This window comes from Rhinolophus hipposideros (assembly GCF_964194185.1).
Source record: "Rhinolophus hipposideros genome assembly, chromosome: 23".
Lineage (NCBI taxonomy): Eukaryota > Metazoa > Chordata > Mammalia > Chiroptera > Rhinolophidae > Rhinolophus > Rhinolophus hipposideros.
The window spans coordinates 27,348,568-27,364,895 of NC_138069.1; the positions used below are offsets into that span (position 1 = coordinate 27,348,568).

General features: G+C 36.3%; 1 protein-coding gene across 2 annotated transcripts in view; it reads left to right on the forward strand.

Moving 5' to 3' along the window:
* SGCD (sarcoglycan delta) overlaps positions 1-16,328 on the forward strand; it is an 822,468-nt gene that overhangs the window by 117,434 nt on the left and 688,706 nt on the right. The window contains exon 2 of one of the 2 annotated variants that reach the window (XM_081035952.1): positions 11,331-11,355. The exons of the other annotated variant lie outside the window; for it this stretch is intronic. The gene's annotated coding sequence lies outside the window, so the exon portion shown is untranslated. The remainder of the gene's footprint in view (positions 1-11,330; positions 11,356-16,328) is intronic. 2 annotated transcript variants of the gene reach the window in all.

The window sequence follows — 16,328 nt, forward strand, 5'->3', positions numbered from 1 at the left end:
AATATAGAACAGATTAAGATAGAATCCACATACCTAATGCAGTTCACTCATATTAAAAATGTACAATTCAGTGGTTTTCAGTGTATTCCCAGTTGCACAACCATCGCCACGCTAAATTGTAGAACATCTCCATTATCCCAAAAAGAAACTTTGTATCCATTAGCAGTCATTCTCCATTTCCCTCCTCCCCCAAGTCCCTGGCAACCACTAATCTACCCTATATCTATCTCTATAGCTTTTTTTGTTCTGGACAGTTTGTATACATGGAATCATACAATATGGTCTTTTGCAAGTAGCTTCTTTCACTTAGCATGATGTTTTCAAGGTTCATACATGTTTTAACAGATATCAGTACTTGGTTCATTTTCATGGCTGAGTAATATTCCATTGTACGGGTATATCATTTTTTATTTATCCATTCATGAGTGCATTGAAATTTGAGTTTTTCTATGTTTTGCCTATCATGAATAATGCCATTATAAACATTTGTATACAAGCTTTTGTATGGATATAGGTTTCATTTTAGTTTGTGAACACCTTGGAGTACAACTGTAGGGTCATACGCTATCTCTATGTTCATATTTTTAAGGAACTGCCAGGCGGTTTTCCAAAGTGGCTGTACCATTTTACATTCTCTCCAGCAGTATAGGGTCGCATTCTCCACATGCTTGCCAATGCTTATTATTATTATCTGTCTTTTTGATTACAGCTGTCCTAATGGTGTGAAGTTGTATCTCCTTATGGTTTTGTTTGCATGTCTCTCGTGGTTAATGTTATTGACACATTTTCATGTGCTTATGGGCCGTTGGATTACTTTTAAATTTTCATAGTCTGGTGAAAGAATATCAAAGGTTCTCAGCAAAACCTTTGTAGTGTGTTAAAACTTGCTGAAAAAATGACAAGAAAGGTTAAGAAAGAGAATCAGGGGAGTAAGATTCTGGTAGAGTTGTAAAGGAGGATTATTAATGCCATAGTAAATCAAGAAGGATGGGAAAGAGCTGTGTTCTTCCCTTTAGCAATGTGATAAGTCTATCTGTAAGAATTCATTTAGCTACAAATAAAAGAATACGGACAAACAGTGAAATAACCATTTGAGTTTTATTTTTCTCATATTAGAAACATCATGTAGAAAGGTAAGTGGTAGCTGGCATTGGCTTCGTTGCATGGTAGAGTCAACAAGATGGTGGCTACATTCCCAATCATCTTGTGTAGTTTTAAACGAGAAGAGGCAGAACGAAGGACTGTCCTAGTTGGATATATTTCATTCTTTATTTGGAAAGGAAAGGCTTTTCCCAGAACCCTGACAGAGACTTCTATTTACATCTCATTAGCCAAAACTGTTTTACATGATCACATGGATTGTATAGGAAAAAAAAAGGCTTTATTTGGATTTAATATTTACAGTTGATACTAAGACATGATATGAAATATAAGCCATTCAAGACCTTTGTTAGGACAATAGTTCTTTCTTTTTTAAAGCTTTATTGAGACATAATTGATATATAATAAAATACACATATTTAAAGTGCATAATTGGATAAGTTCTGATATATATATATATATATATATATATATATCAGACAGTTTATAATAGTTTATTTCACTGTTCGTCAGTATTCTTTTATATATATATCAGAAGTTATCCAATTATATATATATATATATATATACATATGTGTATATATATATATATATATATATGTACTCATGAAACTATCATCGCAATCAAGATAATTAACATTTATCATCCCCCAAAGTTTCTCTTGTCTCTACATATTCACTGTCTTTCTCACCTTGCCCTTATCCCCAGGCAACTAACCATTTCTGGTAGACTTTTTTTTTTTTTTTTTTTTGCAGATCCCATAGGATTTTCTGTATAGGTGATTATGTCATCTGTGCCTAACTATGGCATTTCTTCTTTCTAATGTACATGCATTCAATTTATTTTTTATGCATTATTGAAATTGCTGAAATCTCCATGACAACTTGAATAAATGTCTTCATATTATTCTATCACTTAATATTTGTAGAATCTGTTGTAGTGTCATTTCTCTCATTCATGATATTGGTAATTTGTTTGTCCTCCTTTTTTTCCTGATCAATCTGGCTAGAGATTTTCAATTTTATTCATCTTAACAAACCAGGTTTTGATTTTATTGTTTTTTTTTTCTGTTTATTAATTTCTGCCTTTAAAATTTTATTTTCTTACTATTTTCGTCTTTTTTGAGTATTATTAGCTCTTATTTTTTCTAGTTTATTCTGATGGAAGCTGAGGCCATTGATTTGAGACATTTCTTGTTTTCTAACATAGGTGTTTAGTGCTATGGATTTCTCTCTCAGTATTGCTCTGACTGAATGCTTCCCACGAATTTTAATATGTGTTTTTTATTTTCATTCAGTTAAAACTACGTTTTAATTTAATTTCTTTTGGGTGGTTTCTTCTTTTAACCAGAAGTTATTTAAAAGTATGTTATTTAGTTTCCCAATATTTAGGATTAGGAATTTTCAGTTAACTTTCTGTTATTGACTTATAATTGAATTCTGTGTTTCAGAAAATACACTCTGTATGACTTGAATCCTTTTAAATTTATTCAGACTTTTTAATGGCCCATACATATAGTCTATCTTGGTGTACGTTTTGTGGGCATGTAAGAATCTATATTCTGCTGTTGTTGGATGGAGTGTTTTATAAATATCAATTAGGTCAGATTGCCTGATAGAGTTGTTCATGTCTTCTATAGCATTACTAATTTTATGTCTCCTATCAATTATTAAGAGGGGAATGTTGAACTCTTTGGCTGTAATTGTTGATTGAACAGTAGTGTTCTTAAGGTACATATAATATTCATTTGTTCATTACTTCCTAATGCTAATTGCTGGGGATGCAAAGATGAATAAGGAAAATGTGGCTCCTGTAATAATGGAGCATACAGTGAAGCACAGAGTGCACGTTCCTTAAAATAGCTCTAATTCACCTTTAGAATTGTTTTTTTTTCACAGGTCATCCCTAGACTAGTTTCCCTCTATTTTATATCCAAGTTTCTGCAAATATCTTTTTGCTTTATTTCTGCCTTTCTCTGAGCCATTCTTTCTACTACTGTCTGGCTAATCTTCTAAGGACAATTTTTACTGTATTCCTTCATCCTTATTGATCCAGGCTTTTGCACAATGACTTATAGAATTGTCATACTTGTCATTGACACCTTGTATCTGATAAAATAAATCTTTATTTGGTCTCCTTGTCTTCTCATAGTACTTCATGTCCAAGTTTCTCTTAGTTACTTTTGAGATATTCCATAAACAAGCCATGCTGTATTCATTCTAACTTTCTCCTCTTACTCCTCCTCCTTCTTTTTGGTTTCAGGTATACAAAGCGATGCACTAGTTAGACATTTACACCCCTCACAAGGTGATAACTGGCCCCCTACCCCAGTCTACTACCCCTCTGACATTGTATATAGCTGTTACAATACTATTGACTGTATTCTCTATGCTGTACTTCACATCACGTGTGTATGTGTGGGAAATATATATATATACATATTTACAACTATATTTAATTATAGTTGACACTTAATATTATTCAACTTTAGCTTCAGGTGTATAGCGCAGTGGTCAGGCATCTACATAGTCTGTGAAGTGATCTCCCTAATAAGTCCAGTGCCCACTTCTTGATATAAAAGATTTGTTCTGTTCCCTCCAGGTGCAAATCATCTCTCCATTTCCTGACCTCTTCATTAGGTTTGGTTACATCTTTTAAACTAATAGGACACTTCTAAGAAGTTAATATTTTTAAGGGCAGAGTTCACTTGTTATTGAGTTTTCTATCTCCTCATGGCCACCTTTGGTTCTCTGCACATTTCTTTAGTTATACACATAATAGGAAATCAATAACAGTTTTTGTTGAATTTAATTGAAATAACATTTATTATTTTTAAATCATCTACCATCATTTCTCTTTGAACAGTCATCACCAAAAGAATATGCACATAATATTTATATTTCAGTAAGTGCATACCTCTTAAAAACACCACTTTGCAGTTGTAAGTTTATGACTCACCAAGGGGGAAAGGAGTTCTAAAAGGAAGGCAGGAAGCAACTTACCCAAAATTTTAAATTATTTAGTCTTCAGTTTTAAATACCGTCTCAGAAGATTTAACATGGCATCTATTTTTAATCTTTAAAATCTTCCTTATTTTTAGCCAGAATCAATTTTTATAAAGTCCCAACACTCTACAAGGAAGCAGTTCACTGTACCTATGCTTCTTTGAACATTTACACCATTGCTGTTATCAGCAGGAGTCTTTTTGGAATTCAACAGCAATTTTTATGACCATGCACATTTTATACAATGTTGCACATGTTTTTTCTTCTTATTCTGAGTTACTTTTTCAAAAGAAGAGGAAAAGAGCACTCCTCATCTTATAAAAAATGAACGTCACCCTGTGGCTTAACTCAGTTGGAGGGCACAAGTTTTCATGAAGAAATGAAAGAAAGCAAAGAACAATTTTTACAATTTACCACATGGTGAGTACAGATATATATTAAAAATAACAGCAGCAACAACAAAAACTATTGGATTTCTAGAAACTTCTTGAAAAATAGGAAATAAAAAAAGCTTAGTGACTTTGGGTATGTCAGAGATTTTTAATATTACACAAAGAGCACAAAATTATGAAAGAAAAATATTTTTTTTTTGCTCTTTTGAAAGCACAGTTGAGAAAATGAAAAGGCTGGGAGAAAATGTTTGCAAAATAGATATAAAACAAAGGACTTGTTTCTAGACTATATAAAGAACTTTCATAACTCAGTAATAAAAAGATAAGCAACCCATTGAAAGTGGGTCATAGATTTAAGCAAATGTTTCACCGAACAACATATACAAATGGAAAATAAGCACATGAAAACAATGTTCAACATCATTAGTCATTGGGAAAATGCATATCTAAATCACAAGGAGATGTAATACCAGTGACACACCCCTAGAACAGCTAAAGTTAAATTTAAAAACCTGAAAAAAACAAGTGTTTTTGAGTATGTGGAACCACTAGAAGTCTCATTCATAAATGATGGGAACACAAAATGGTACTGCTGATTTTGAAAACAGTTTAATGATTTCCTAAGAAGTTCAAAATATATTCGCTTAACATATGACCCACCATTGTAGTCCTAGGTATTTACCCAGAGTAAAGGAAGCATATGTCCACTCAAAAAAAAAAAAAAAAAAAACTATATGTAAATGTTCACTGGAGCTTGGAGCTTGATTGGTAATAGCCCTAAACTCAAAACTACAAAAATGTCCAGCAACAGATGAATGAATAAACAAATTGTGATATATCCATAGAATGGGAAACTATTTGGCAATAAAACACACTATTGATGCGTGGAACACCATGGATGAGTCAAAGAGTGATTCAGTTGAGTGAAAGAAACCAGGCACAAAATTAATACATACTGTATGATTCCATTTATATAAAATCCCAGAAAATGCAAGCTAACTTATAGCAACATATAATTCATGTGAGTGGGTGCTTAGGTTGGACGGGGCTGACTGCAGAGGCATAGGTCAGAGATGATAGAGTAATACAGGAAATTATTGGGTCTCATAGAGGGAGTTCCTCAACCTTGTTGTGGAGATAGTGCCATAGGTGTGAATATATGTCAAAAACCATCAAACCGTGTCCTTGAAAGATATGCAGCTTAACGTATGACAAATGTATGACAAATGTCTCTCAACAGATCTCTAAAAAATAATATAAATAAGGATGATAGAAAAGAGCACTTTGTAGAGCATTTCGCTTGGGAAGCATCAAACTTAACAACCTGCCACTTTTAAGGACTCTTGCAAAACGTGGTATTATTTCTCTAGGTTTCCATCTGTTTTCTCCCAACCTGTGACAATTTAAAGAGACTTCTATATTCTTAGAAACCAATGTATTATTTTTAACCAGAATTCAGATTTCAAGATACTTTGACTTTTATTAAAGTTGGTGTGGCTTTTTTTACATTCCGATCAAAGTAAAGGCCACTTCCCAGCACAGAGGCAAAGACGTCTGGTAGTCTTGTGACTGTTTTCTCGTAGTCTTCCCAGGAATGGACAAAACCTCCTAAAACCCATTTCTATGAGCAACACTTCTATTATAATTGATGAGACATTGTTGTGAGCAGTGGGGGCTGTGGGGAGGCTGCTAAGGTTGCAGAAATGGACGGATGCACATCATTATGTTTCAAGGGTTGGTGAGCAAATAAAAATTGAAGACCTATCGAATGTCATTTGCGAATTGGATCTGAAAACCTCCACGCCTTCCCAAGCCTCCAGCTTAATTTTCAGAGATGTTTTGAAGCTTCCATGGCTAAGAACACCCTCTGTCTCCTATATTTGGAATGACATCAGTACAAGAACACCTGTATATCTTCCCATTTTAGGAGCAATATCACATTTTTTAAAAATTAAAATAAAATGTAAAACACGTTGAACAGAGCCACGTGAATGGAGGTGGTTGTGTGATATTTATGTACAATTTACCTCCCTTCTTAAGGGCCTAATACAACACTCATGTGAAGGAGAACAGTGGAATTTAATTTGAACAGTTATACCCATCTTAAGCAAAGCCGTTTGAACTTATAAGCAAATATATATGTGTGTGTGTGTGTGTATGTGTGTTTATATATATGTTTGTTTATATATATATTTGTTTTATAATTATAGTTTCTTCATCTAAAACTTAGCTGTCTTTCATCCATAATGACCTCTATTTATGATAATATAAGTACATGGGCAGATAAATACCTCTCTCCATCATGGTATTTGGCTATGTGGGTTTACTTAGGGTACTAAAATGACATTTCATCACTTGATTGCCAGTCAATGACAAGTGGTGATTAAATCTACTTTAAGGCATTATAAGGACACAGATATTCTACCTTTATCTATGACTTTCATTGTACTTAAGATGTATTTCTACAGAACAGTTTTGTGAAAATGCTAGACAAAGGATATATATACTCATTAGAAAAACTAATAAAAACATGAAGCAGTGGAAACTAACTGACAAATGGTTATTTTTATGCTTACTAAATACTCAGGATTTTGGAATACATTTCTGTCTTCAAGAAACTCATGGTTGTGTGGAGATGCTTAGAAACCTTGTAAACTTCAACTATCTTTCCTTTTATTTGTGAAAGATCTGCCAAGGTCTTCTGGGCTATAAAAAAACTTAAAGCCTAAACAATTCTAAAGGATGTCTACAAATGCAAATGCTATTAGAAGGAAGGCTGTGGCTGTTTGTGCCAGGATTAAATTAAATCCAACTCTTTCTTTAATTAGAGTGTCTCCAGATCATGTCAATGCTGCCACATCCTGAAGCCATCAGCCCAGGTTTTAAGATGCTAGTTGATCCCCATAGTATCCTGATGGGTTTGCCAAGTAACTCAAAGCCAATTTTAATCAGTGCAAGGAAGACAAGTCTAGCAATAGGATTTGGCTTAGTTTTAAATGTAAGATAAAGTTCTTTCTTTTTAGGAACTGTGAAGAGTGGGAGGGATGTAAATCATAGCAAATAGGGCCTATTGTCTTTCTTTGTCTCACTTTCCTTTGGGTTGAATGAGATCATAATAGTATCTTCAACTGAGGTGTTCAAGTGGTTCTGACAGTACCAGGTCCAGAGTAAGCATTCATCAATTTTTAGTTATTCTCATTTTAAAATATTTTATTACAAGTAGGTAAGCTTAAATGGTGAAGTTTCTTTAATACATTTTGTTCTGTTGTATGCATTTAAAAATTGTTAGTGTGTACACCTGAAGCTGAACAATAATGAATGCCAACTATAATTATATATATATATATATGTATACATATATGTACATGTATATATATGTATGTATATACTTACAAGAAGCGGAGTACAGCATTAGGAATAGAGACAGTGGAAATGTAATGGCACTGTGCGATGTCAGAGGGATAGTGTGAGGGATATAAATGATAAACGTCTAAGTATTTGTCTTGTGCACCTGAAACTAATAAAAAAATAGTATAAAAAAAAGTTGTTAGTGTAAGTTAATGCTTCTCACAGTGTGTTTTGAGGCACATCTGTCCTGGTAGATCAAGTAATATATTTTATGTGACAAATGTGGTTCTGTGATTAAATAAGGTTGGGGAAAAATCCCTGATTAAGTACAAGAAAGTTAATCAGGTTTTATTGCTGTAAGATTTCTCAGAGCCTTGAATACAATAATATGCATTATGACTGTACAAAAGTGTTATATACAATTTATGTATTTAAGGTCAAACTCTTTTTGATATCATTTGTCTTTCTTGATATCTAAAGGAAGCATAACTTTTTGTTTAGGAGATAAGGTAAGAGTGCTAAAAATACCATATTTCTATGACCTATCCCCCCAGTCATATAACATAGAGGAAGCCATTAGTATTGGTGACTGAATTATTTTAAGACTGTATGTTCAGCAGTGGGCTAATGGCAGAAGTGAACATTTCAGCATGGGATAGAAGTTTGTAGCAGTTTGGGTGCCTTTGGCTACAAGTAACAGAAAAATATAAAAAAATGACAAACTTTAATAATTGTTATTATCTCATCTTATAAGACGTCTAGAGATAGGTCCAAAGTTAGTTAATCCAGCAGTTAATTATAGTTGTCATGGACCTTGTCATGGACCCAGGTTTTTTCCATGTTTCCTCTCTACCACCTTTGCATGTTGGCTTGTCCTCTTGTTTCTACTACCGTGTTCAAAGCAATTCAAAACATTACACCCCCAAAACAGTGACCAGTCAAAAAATTGGAGCATCCAATATGTTCCCTTTATTCAAATTGGGAAGATATTTCTAGAAGTTCTCGAATAGACGTTGCTTTATATTTTATTGGTCTAAGTTGGGCCATAAGTCCATGCCTAAACCCACCCTGACTGGCTTAGAATAATCAAGATTTCCCCCTGCAGCTGAGTAGTCCAGCCTCCCTGAAAGTTGTCACCATCTAGAGGAGGGGAAACAAATTGGGATTCTCTTAGCAAGGAAGAAAGGGAGAAATGACTGCTCAATTTGCCAACCAATGGTGTCTGTTGCAATGTCACACTGGACTCAGATTTTGTTCACCCATATGACATTTTGGGTGCTATTTTCAGATCCCACAGAATTAAAATAGTCACGTGAGTATAGCTAAAATTGGACTTGGTTGCATTTGTGGAGGCAAGAAGCAAGTTCGGTATTAAGCTTCATTTTATACTTTAAACTGAAGAACATGTTAACTTTTGCTACTTCTGGCAAGTTTGACTTGATTTTGGGTTATTAGTGCCTAACAAACAAACAAAACTGAGTTTGTATTTTTACAAGTAGATTTAAGATGTGTAAGTTCTGTGTTGCATACTACAGAGCCAAACTCAGTCTGTACTCAAAAGGAAATAGCTACGGTCAGACACTACATTTGCAAAACTTAGAAAAAGTATTTGGGACTGTAGGCTACACAGATTGAATTTAGCAATCTTTTCCCTCCTGTTATAGAAAATCTGGCTGTTAGCCAACACTATATACTTTTCATTTTAAACATCATATGTCCTATTATGTGTAAACTTCAACATTAAAACTCATGGATGTGGCACATATTCACTTACATATATAAAACAGCAAACTGTATTTCTAAAACCGGAAACTAACATGACACCAGTGATTTCTCTTTTCCTGTAGTCAGATTCTTTACGCTCCCCATCAGTGAAGCGGGGGCTAAATGCTCACTTCTTTGTGTGTCAGGCATTGCTGGTTGTCACCATCCAGGGTCAACGTGATGCTGATCAAAAACATTCTAGACAGCTTCTGCGGATAGCATCATCCCCTGCAAATTTAACCCTCAAAGCTGGGTGATTGGAACAATTGAGTAATCATAGAATTTCCCTTGAATGCAAACGTTCCTCCTTGCAAAAAATAATCTTGCAGGCGTCTACAGTCCCTTATCGTATAAAATACAGTTTTGAAGGAAGATATTCTTGAAATAACATATAGGGAGTAAACGATTTTTTTTCTGTCTTGGCTACACTATTTTATCTTATTATGTTTAATTGATGATGAAAATAATGAAAACAAATTATATATAGCTTTTCAATTTTCCAACGTATTTTCACATAAAAAAATGCCATCTTCACTACAACTCTCCAAAATAAGGCAGTTGTTTTAATGAATTGGTAGATTAGAAAAGGCAGGCATGAAAACAGAAACTGGTTTGCCTCTACTTTCATAGGCATTGCATGGTTGGATTTAATTTAAATGTTTGTATCTCATGTTGTCTTTTACATGAAGAAAGAGAAAGGGACTTAATGTCCTTCTTGTTTCCGTTGTCTAGCTGAAAAGCTGCATTAGAGAGTTTTGCAGTAACTCATCCATTTTTGTATAGCAACTAAATAGCACAAGTACAGGAACCCTGGCGACTGAAGAGCAGAACTGTGGGGGCTCCAAACGAGCATGTGTGCAGGATTGAAGAGCTGTGTCGTTACCCAGTCTTGGTCCAAAAGCCAACCCTGCCGCTGCATATATGTGTGACCTGGGGCAAAGAGCTTAACTTCTACATCAGTTTTCTTACCTTTAACATAGGAGTAAGGTCATATTTACCCTTTACATGGTTTTGAAGATTTAATGAGAACGTGCCTAGAAAGTGCTTAGCACCTGTGTGGCGCATGGAAATCTCCATAAATGCCAGGTACCTCTAAAGTTTCCAGTGATGCTATAGCTTTAAATATTTAGAAAGATTATTCTTGAAATCAGAATTGACTTGGCAGTACCTACCTGGTAGTCTGACTTCACTGTTGAGTGGATGAAGTTTCCCGCCAATGTGGAGATGGTGGTATGTGCTTAAATCCTGAATTTTGCTACTTAATAGGTTGTTTGAAAATTCACTTTGATACTTTTAACACATATCTCCCTTAGCGTATGTCACAGAGCACTGCCCAAACCTGTCAGAGATATCTAGGCATGCTTTAAAAACAATAATACACACACACACACACACACACACGCACACACTCACACACTTTCAAGGTACCATGTGATGAGAGAGGAGATGGTGCGATAAAGAAATGTTATGATTTACGTTGTCATTCTGCCTGAGTTGGCAGCCACGCAGTTTTACCAGCAGCTCTGACCTTATGACTACACCGCTGAACTTGAGCCAGCAAACCTGCATTTGCATTTGTCTTCTCACGAGGAACGTTTGGGACATGTTCTTACTGTTTCTGCCTATAAAAACCCAGCTTGTACATGTCCCCTGTGGATAAGGACATAGATTTGTTAGAATTGTCAGAACTGATCTCTCTTTCTGCTGTTTTTATTTCAGAATTTTCCTTGCATTTGACTCGTTGGTGAGTAGAAAAGATTCCTTCTTCTTAGAGGCAAAATGATCACCCTTATTATTTCCTAAAGTTAACATTGTGAGGTTAAGAAAATGTAGATTGAAAGACCTCTCCGGGTAAAGGAGGCTTTGGAGACTGATCAGATGTCTGTATTTTAGAGGTGAGGAAACTGAGGCTCAGAGAGGGACAGGGGAATTCTCTGCTGGGCAATCAGACTAGAGCCCAGATGTCTTGATTTTAAATCTATCAGAATTTCCAGAAACAATGTGCTTCCACCTATAATCAATACGAGTTTAAAAATGAAGAACTAAAGGCATCTTCAGCTGAGCACTTATTTGATAAATGGGGACATGAAGGCCCAGAGCATTTTAGCAACATCCTGCAGGACACTTAGTGGCAGAACTGGGAGCAGAATTCAGATTTCCACACTCCTGATTCAGTGCTCTCTCCAATCACATTATTTATGCAAACGTGCCCATAAAGGGAATTCACGCTCACCAACAGTTTTTGGATGTTGTTATTTCCCTATTCTTCTTGGACTCTTCTTTTTGTATCTCTGATATAAACCATCCTGCACACAATTTGACGCCTCTGTTATGACCCAGGTGACACCTAAAGATGAAGAATCCTTTACCAAGGTGATTCATTGCTCTCTCATGCGAGAGGAGGGAGCTTGAGACTCTCTGCTTTCGTTTACTTTCAAGCCACTTGTTTGTCTTTCTGTGTGTCTGGGAGAGTCAACAGTAATCACTCCGCTGATGTATGATCTGATTAGTGGTGCTGGGGCCGCTGCTCTCCTCAGGAACAATAAATCCCACAAAAGGCTGCCCCGTTCTCTGCCATGATGCCTGGGAGCCTTCCAATTTAACCTTCAGCAGTAAATTTGGCTCATCGTCAAGCTTTCAACTCTTATAAACACTGTTTTGCACCATTACTTAAGGGCTTTTCTTAAGACAAATTACTTACAACCACTGTAATTTTACAGTATATGCCTTATGTCCAAATAAGGATACTCAGGTTGAAATACTCTGAGATGTGTCAAGAGTTTTCTTTTCCCCCCCGGGTGGTTCTTTCTCTTCTCTGTACTCTTAGAACCCTTACAGCTGATATAGATCTTTCTGGTATCCAGTTAGATATTAATTCTAGAGATAGGCAGGCACGAGTTTGAAATTTTGTTCTGCCACCTATTAGCTGTGTGCCCTTGAGCAAATCACTTAAACCTTTGTGAGCCTCAGTTTCTTAATCTCTAAAGTGGGAATAGTAGTAGCACCTACTTTGTCGTAGAGACTTGTGATCATTAAATGAAGTAAGGCATGTAAAGTATTTAACACAATGCCTGACATATAATAAGTATTTAGTAAATAGGCTTATGATGACAGTGATAATAAAAGTCATGACATGTTTCAAAGGATACAACCTTTCCGTTATGAGATTTGAAATAAGTCTGGAGACCTAATGTGCAGCATGGTGTCTGTTGTGAACAATAATGTATTGTGTACTTGAAGTTTGCTAGGATGGTAGCTCCCAAGTGTTCTCACCACAACACACACAAAGGAGTAACAATGTTAGGTGAGAATATACATACTAATTAGCTTGATTGTGGTAGTCATTTCACAATATATGTGTATAGCAAAACACCATGTTGTACACATTATATGCATACAATTATTATTTGTCAATCATATCTCAGTACAGCTGGAAAAAATAGTCATGACATGTTTTGTGTAAGTATTTTCTCTGTAAGCTTCATCAAAGTAAGAATAGTATCTTAGGCTTTCTTTCTTTTCTTTTTCTCCCATAGCATTTAATATTAATGCAGGTCATGAATGAGAGAGCATGTACTTAGATAATAAATGTGAATCAATACCCACGAAGTGTAAAATGGTATGCTTTTTGTCCCTGAGATAGGTATACTTTATTTGGGGGAATAAAATATGCACGCTTTTTACAATACAGCAAACAGTTAATAATTGCTGATGTACTAGATGTTGTAATAGGTGCTGAGAATACAGAGACAAAAGGTAAATGTCTTGCCCTCAACAGGTTTCCAGCCTAGTATAACTAAATAGATGTCAATGCAATATATTTGTTGACGTAGAAGCAAACATGAAAAATTAGGTGCTGTGAAAGCCCGGAAGAGGGAGGTAGGAGGTGGGAAGGGGAGGGCAGTTGGTAGGTGGAGGGAAACTACTTGAGCACATAACAAATTATTGAGTTAGGAGGTACAGCATTATGTCTAGGTATGATCAAAGTAAAAAATACTAGTCAGAACAAGATGCATGTATTCTTGTACTCTTGCAAATATGTTATGAACAGAATGCTTATTTTTCATACTTCGAAGTTTGTACAGCCAGTAATCTTGCATATTAAATGGTAGCTCTGGTGTTTGACAGCATGAACAACCACTCTCCAAAAGGAAAACTTGAGTATATGTTGTTTTTTCACTGTAAGCAGGTTCAGAGGTATTTAGCTTTCTATTATATTTTCAAAAAGAGAAGAAAAGTGATTAGCGTTTCACAATCAATTATCTCGCCATTTCAAATAATAGTATGAATCTTCAATTATTCCAAACATGACTATATAGAAGGTCTAGAAATGCAGAAAAAATGGGATGGATGAGGTTGGTTTTGTACGCTTCAGTTTCACAGTTTCACCATTTCCTAGGAGGGTCTGAAATGCCATACCAGCGTGCCTGATTAAATAACATAAACTAGTAGGCACACTTTGAAAAGTGAAAAAATATAACAACTCTATCATCATCATTATTTTTGCCTGAAAATTTATTACAGAGGGAAATTGCTCACTTCTGCCTTATCTTGGGCTTCTGGAGAGTGAAATTTTCAGGAATATTTGCATTTCTATAAAATTCCTTTACTGCAGGTGTTAGTGGAGGCTGTTTAGGTTACAAGTAACAGATACCAATTCTATTTAATCCAAAAAGAGGTAATTTATTGGAAAAATACAGAGTATTTCGTAGAATTTGAAAGCAGGAAGTTCAGCTAAGTTTTAGAAGTACTGGCCTAAGGATCTGGAGCTCCCTGTTTCCTGCAACCATCTTTCTACAGCCAAAGAATCTCCTCCAAATGGTGTCTAGCTCCTAGCTCACATCAGCTCAAACCATTCAGAGATTCCAGATGCCCCGACGACAGAATCTGACTGATGGATCTTGGGTCATGTGTCTATTCCTGGTCCAGTCAGAACCAGAAAGATGTGTTCATTTGGCACAAACTTGATTACAGCGGTGTGTGTGTGTGTGTGTGTGTGTGTGTGTGTGTGTGTGTGTGTGTGTGTATGTGTGTGTGTGTGTGCTTGCACATGTGCGCACACTGCCTTAGAAAGGGTAAGTCATGAACCAGGCTGATTACCCAGATGTTGTCTGCTCTAGAGGAAACTAGTCCGAATACCAGGGGCAGGTACAAAGGATGTTGCTGTGCTGAAGATGGAAGGGAAACGCTTGGGCATTAGAGAATAGAGACACATTCAGGGTGCGGAGCGATTTTTCAGGCAAGTTTCCAGGACTAGCAGCTGAGACGCCAGCGTAGCTACGGCCTTCTGTGAGTGCTTTGTCAGGGAGGGTGCCCAGGGGCTAAATTACTCAGTAGGAAGACTCGCTGATTTGGGATGTTCCCTCAGAAGTGGCTGCCAAGTGAGCTCTGTCATTCAGGACCCGACAGAGCATGCTAACTGCAGATTTCCCAGAAGCCCCTGGTGAAGCCTTAGGCAGGCAAGCCAAGTTTTTCCTTTCTCTGCCATCTGAAATCTCCTAACGGGCAGCTCCAACAGGAAAAATCCTGGTTTCTTTTTTCATTGAGACAGTGCTGCTCAAGGAAGAACACGAGTTCTGCGACTGCATCTCACAGTTGACATTAGGGAAGCTGGGAGAGTGGAGTAATACGGATTCCTCTCTTCCCACATGATCACTTCCTGAAAAGTTGTTCGGAAATCAAACTCGTGTTATTTCAGTCACATTTTCCCTCTTTCTTGCAAAGTATTTTTTGAGACACTTTTGCATTTCTGATTAATCTTCTACTAGCAATAACTCTTCGCGCTTTGCTGTCTCAGGTTCTCTGTTCCTTGGTCTTCTCCTGAGTAGAAGAATGATTTATGAGCATACCCACATTTCCAACGTTCCTACTACATTACTCCATGCTAGTGTCTCTGCGCATGTTAAACTCAGACTGACTAATGATACCGCTCTCCCCACACCAAAGTCCCTTTGCCCCATCCCAGAACTTCCTTTGCCTCCCTCTGTGCAGAGTGGTGGTGGAGATACAGGCTCTTGGATTTAAGTGTCTGTGTTCCTTTACTTATTAACTGTGTGACCCAAGCTACTTCTCTGTGTTTCAGTTTTGGCCTCTGTAAGGTGTGGGTAATAATATCTGGGACTTTTAAAGGGTGAAAAGAGATCATGTATTTGAACCTCCAAGAACACTGCCTGGCATATAGTAAACTCTTAATAAATGCTAACTTGTAGTTATTGCCTGTCTCCTTTAATGGCATCATCATTCACCAGATTTTCAAGCCAGGCAGTTATTGCTGATTCCCTTCTCGGCCATCTCTCCATCAATTATTCATTATAATATCTGCAATAATAATGCTAGTAGTAATAGCAGCATTCAGTGAGTGTGGTGCATTCACTGTGTGCTAAGCTTTAATTTATGCTGAGCATTGTATACCATTGGTGTATTTAATCCTCTCAATAACACTATCTCCATTTTAAAGATGAGAAAAATGAAGCTTAGAGAGATGAGATAATGTGTGCAACGTTATACAGTTAGTGAATGGCAGAGCTGCAGTTTATATGCAGGTTCAACAGACTCCAGAACTCATGCTTTTAACAACTGTGACACTCTGTAACGAAATTCAGTCCATTTTGTCTCTGAAATATCTCTGTAGTAGCTCTCTCTTCTCCATCTCAACTGCTACAGATCTCTCTTCTGATCTTAAGGCAATTTTCTATCCGGTCTCTGTGCCCCCCAGCT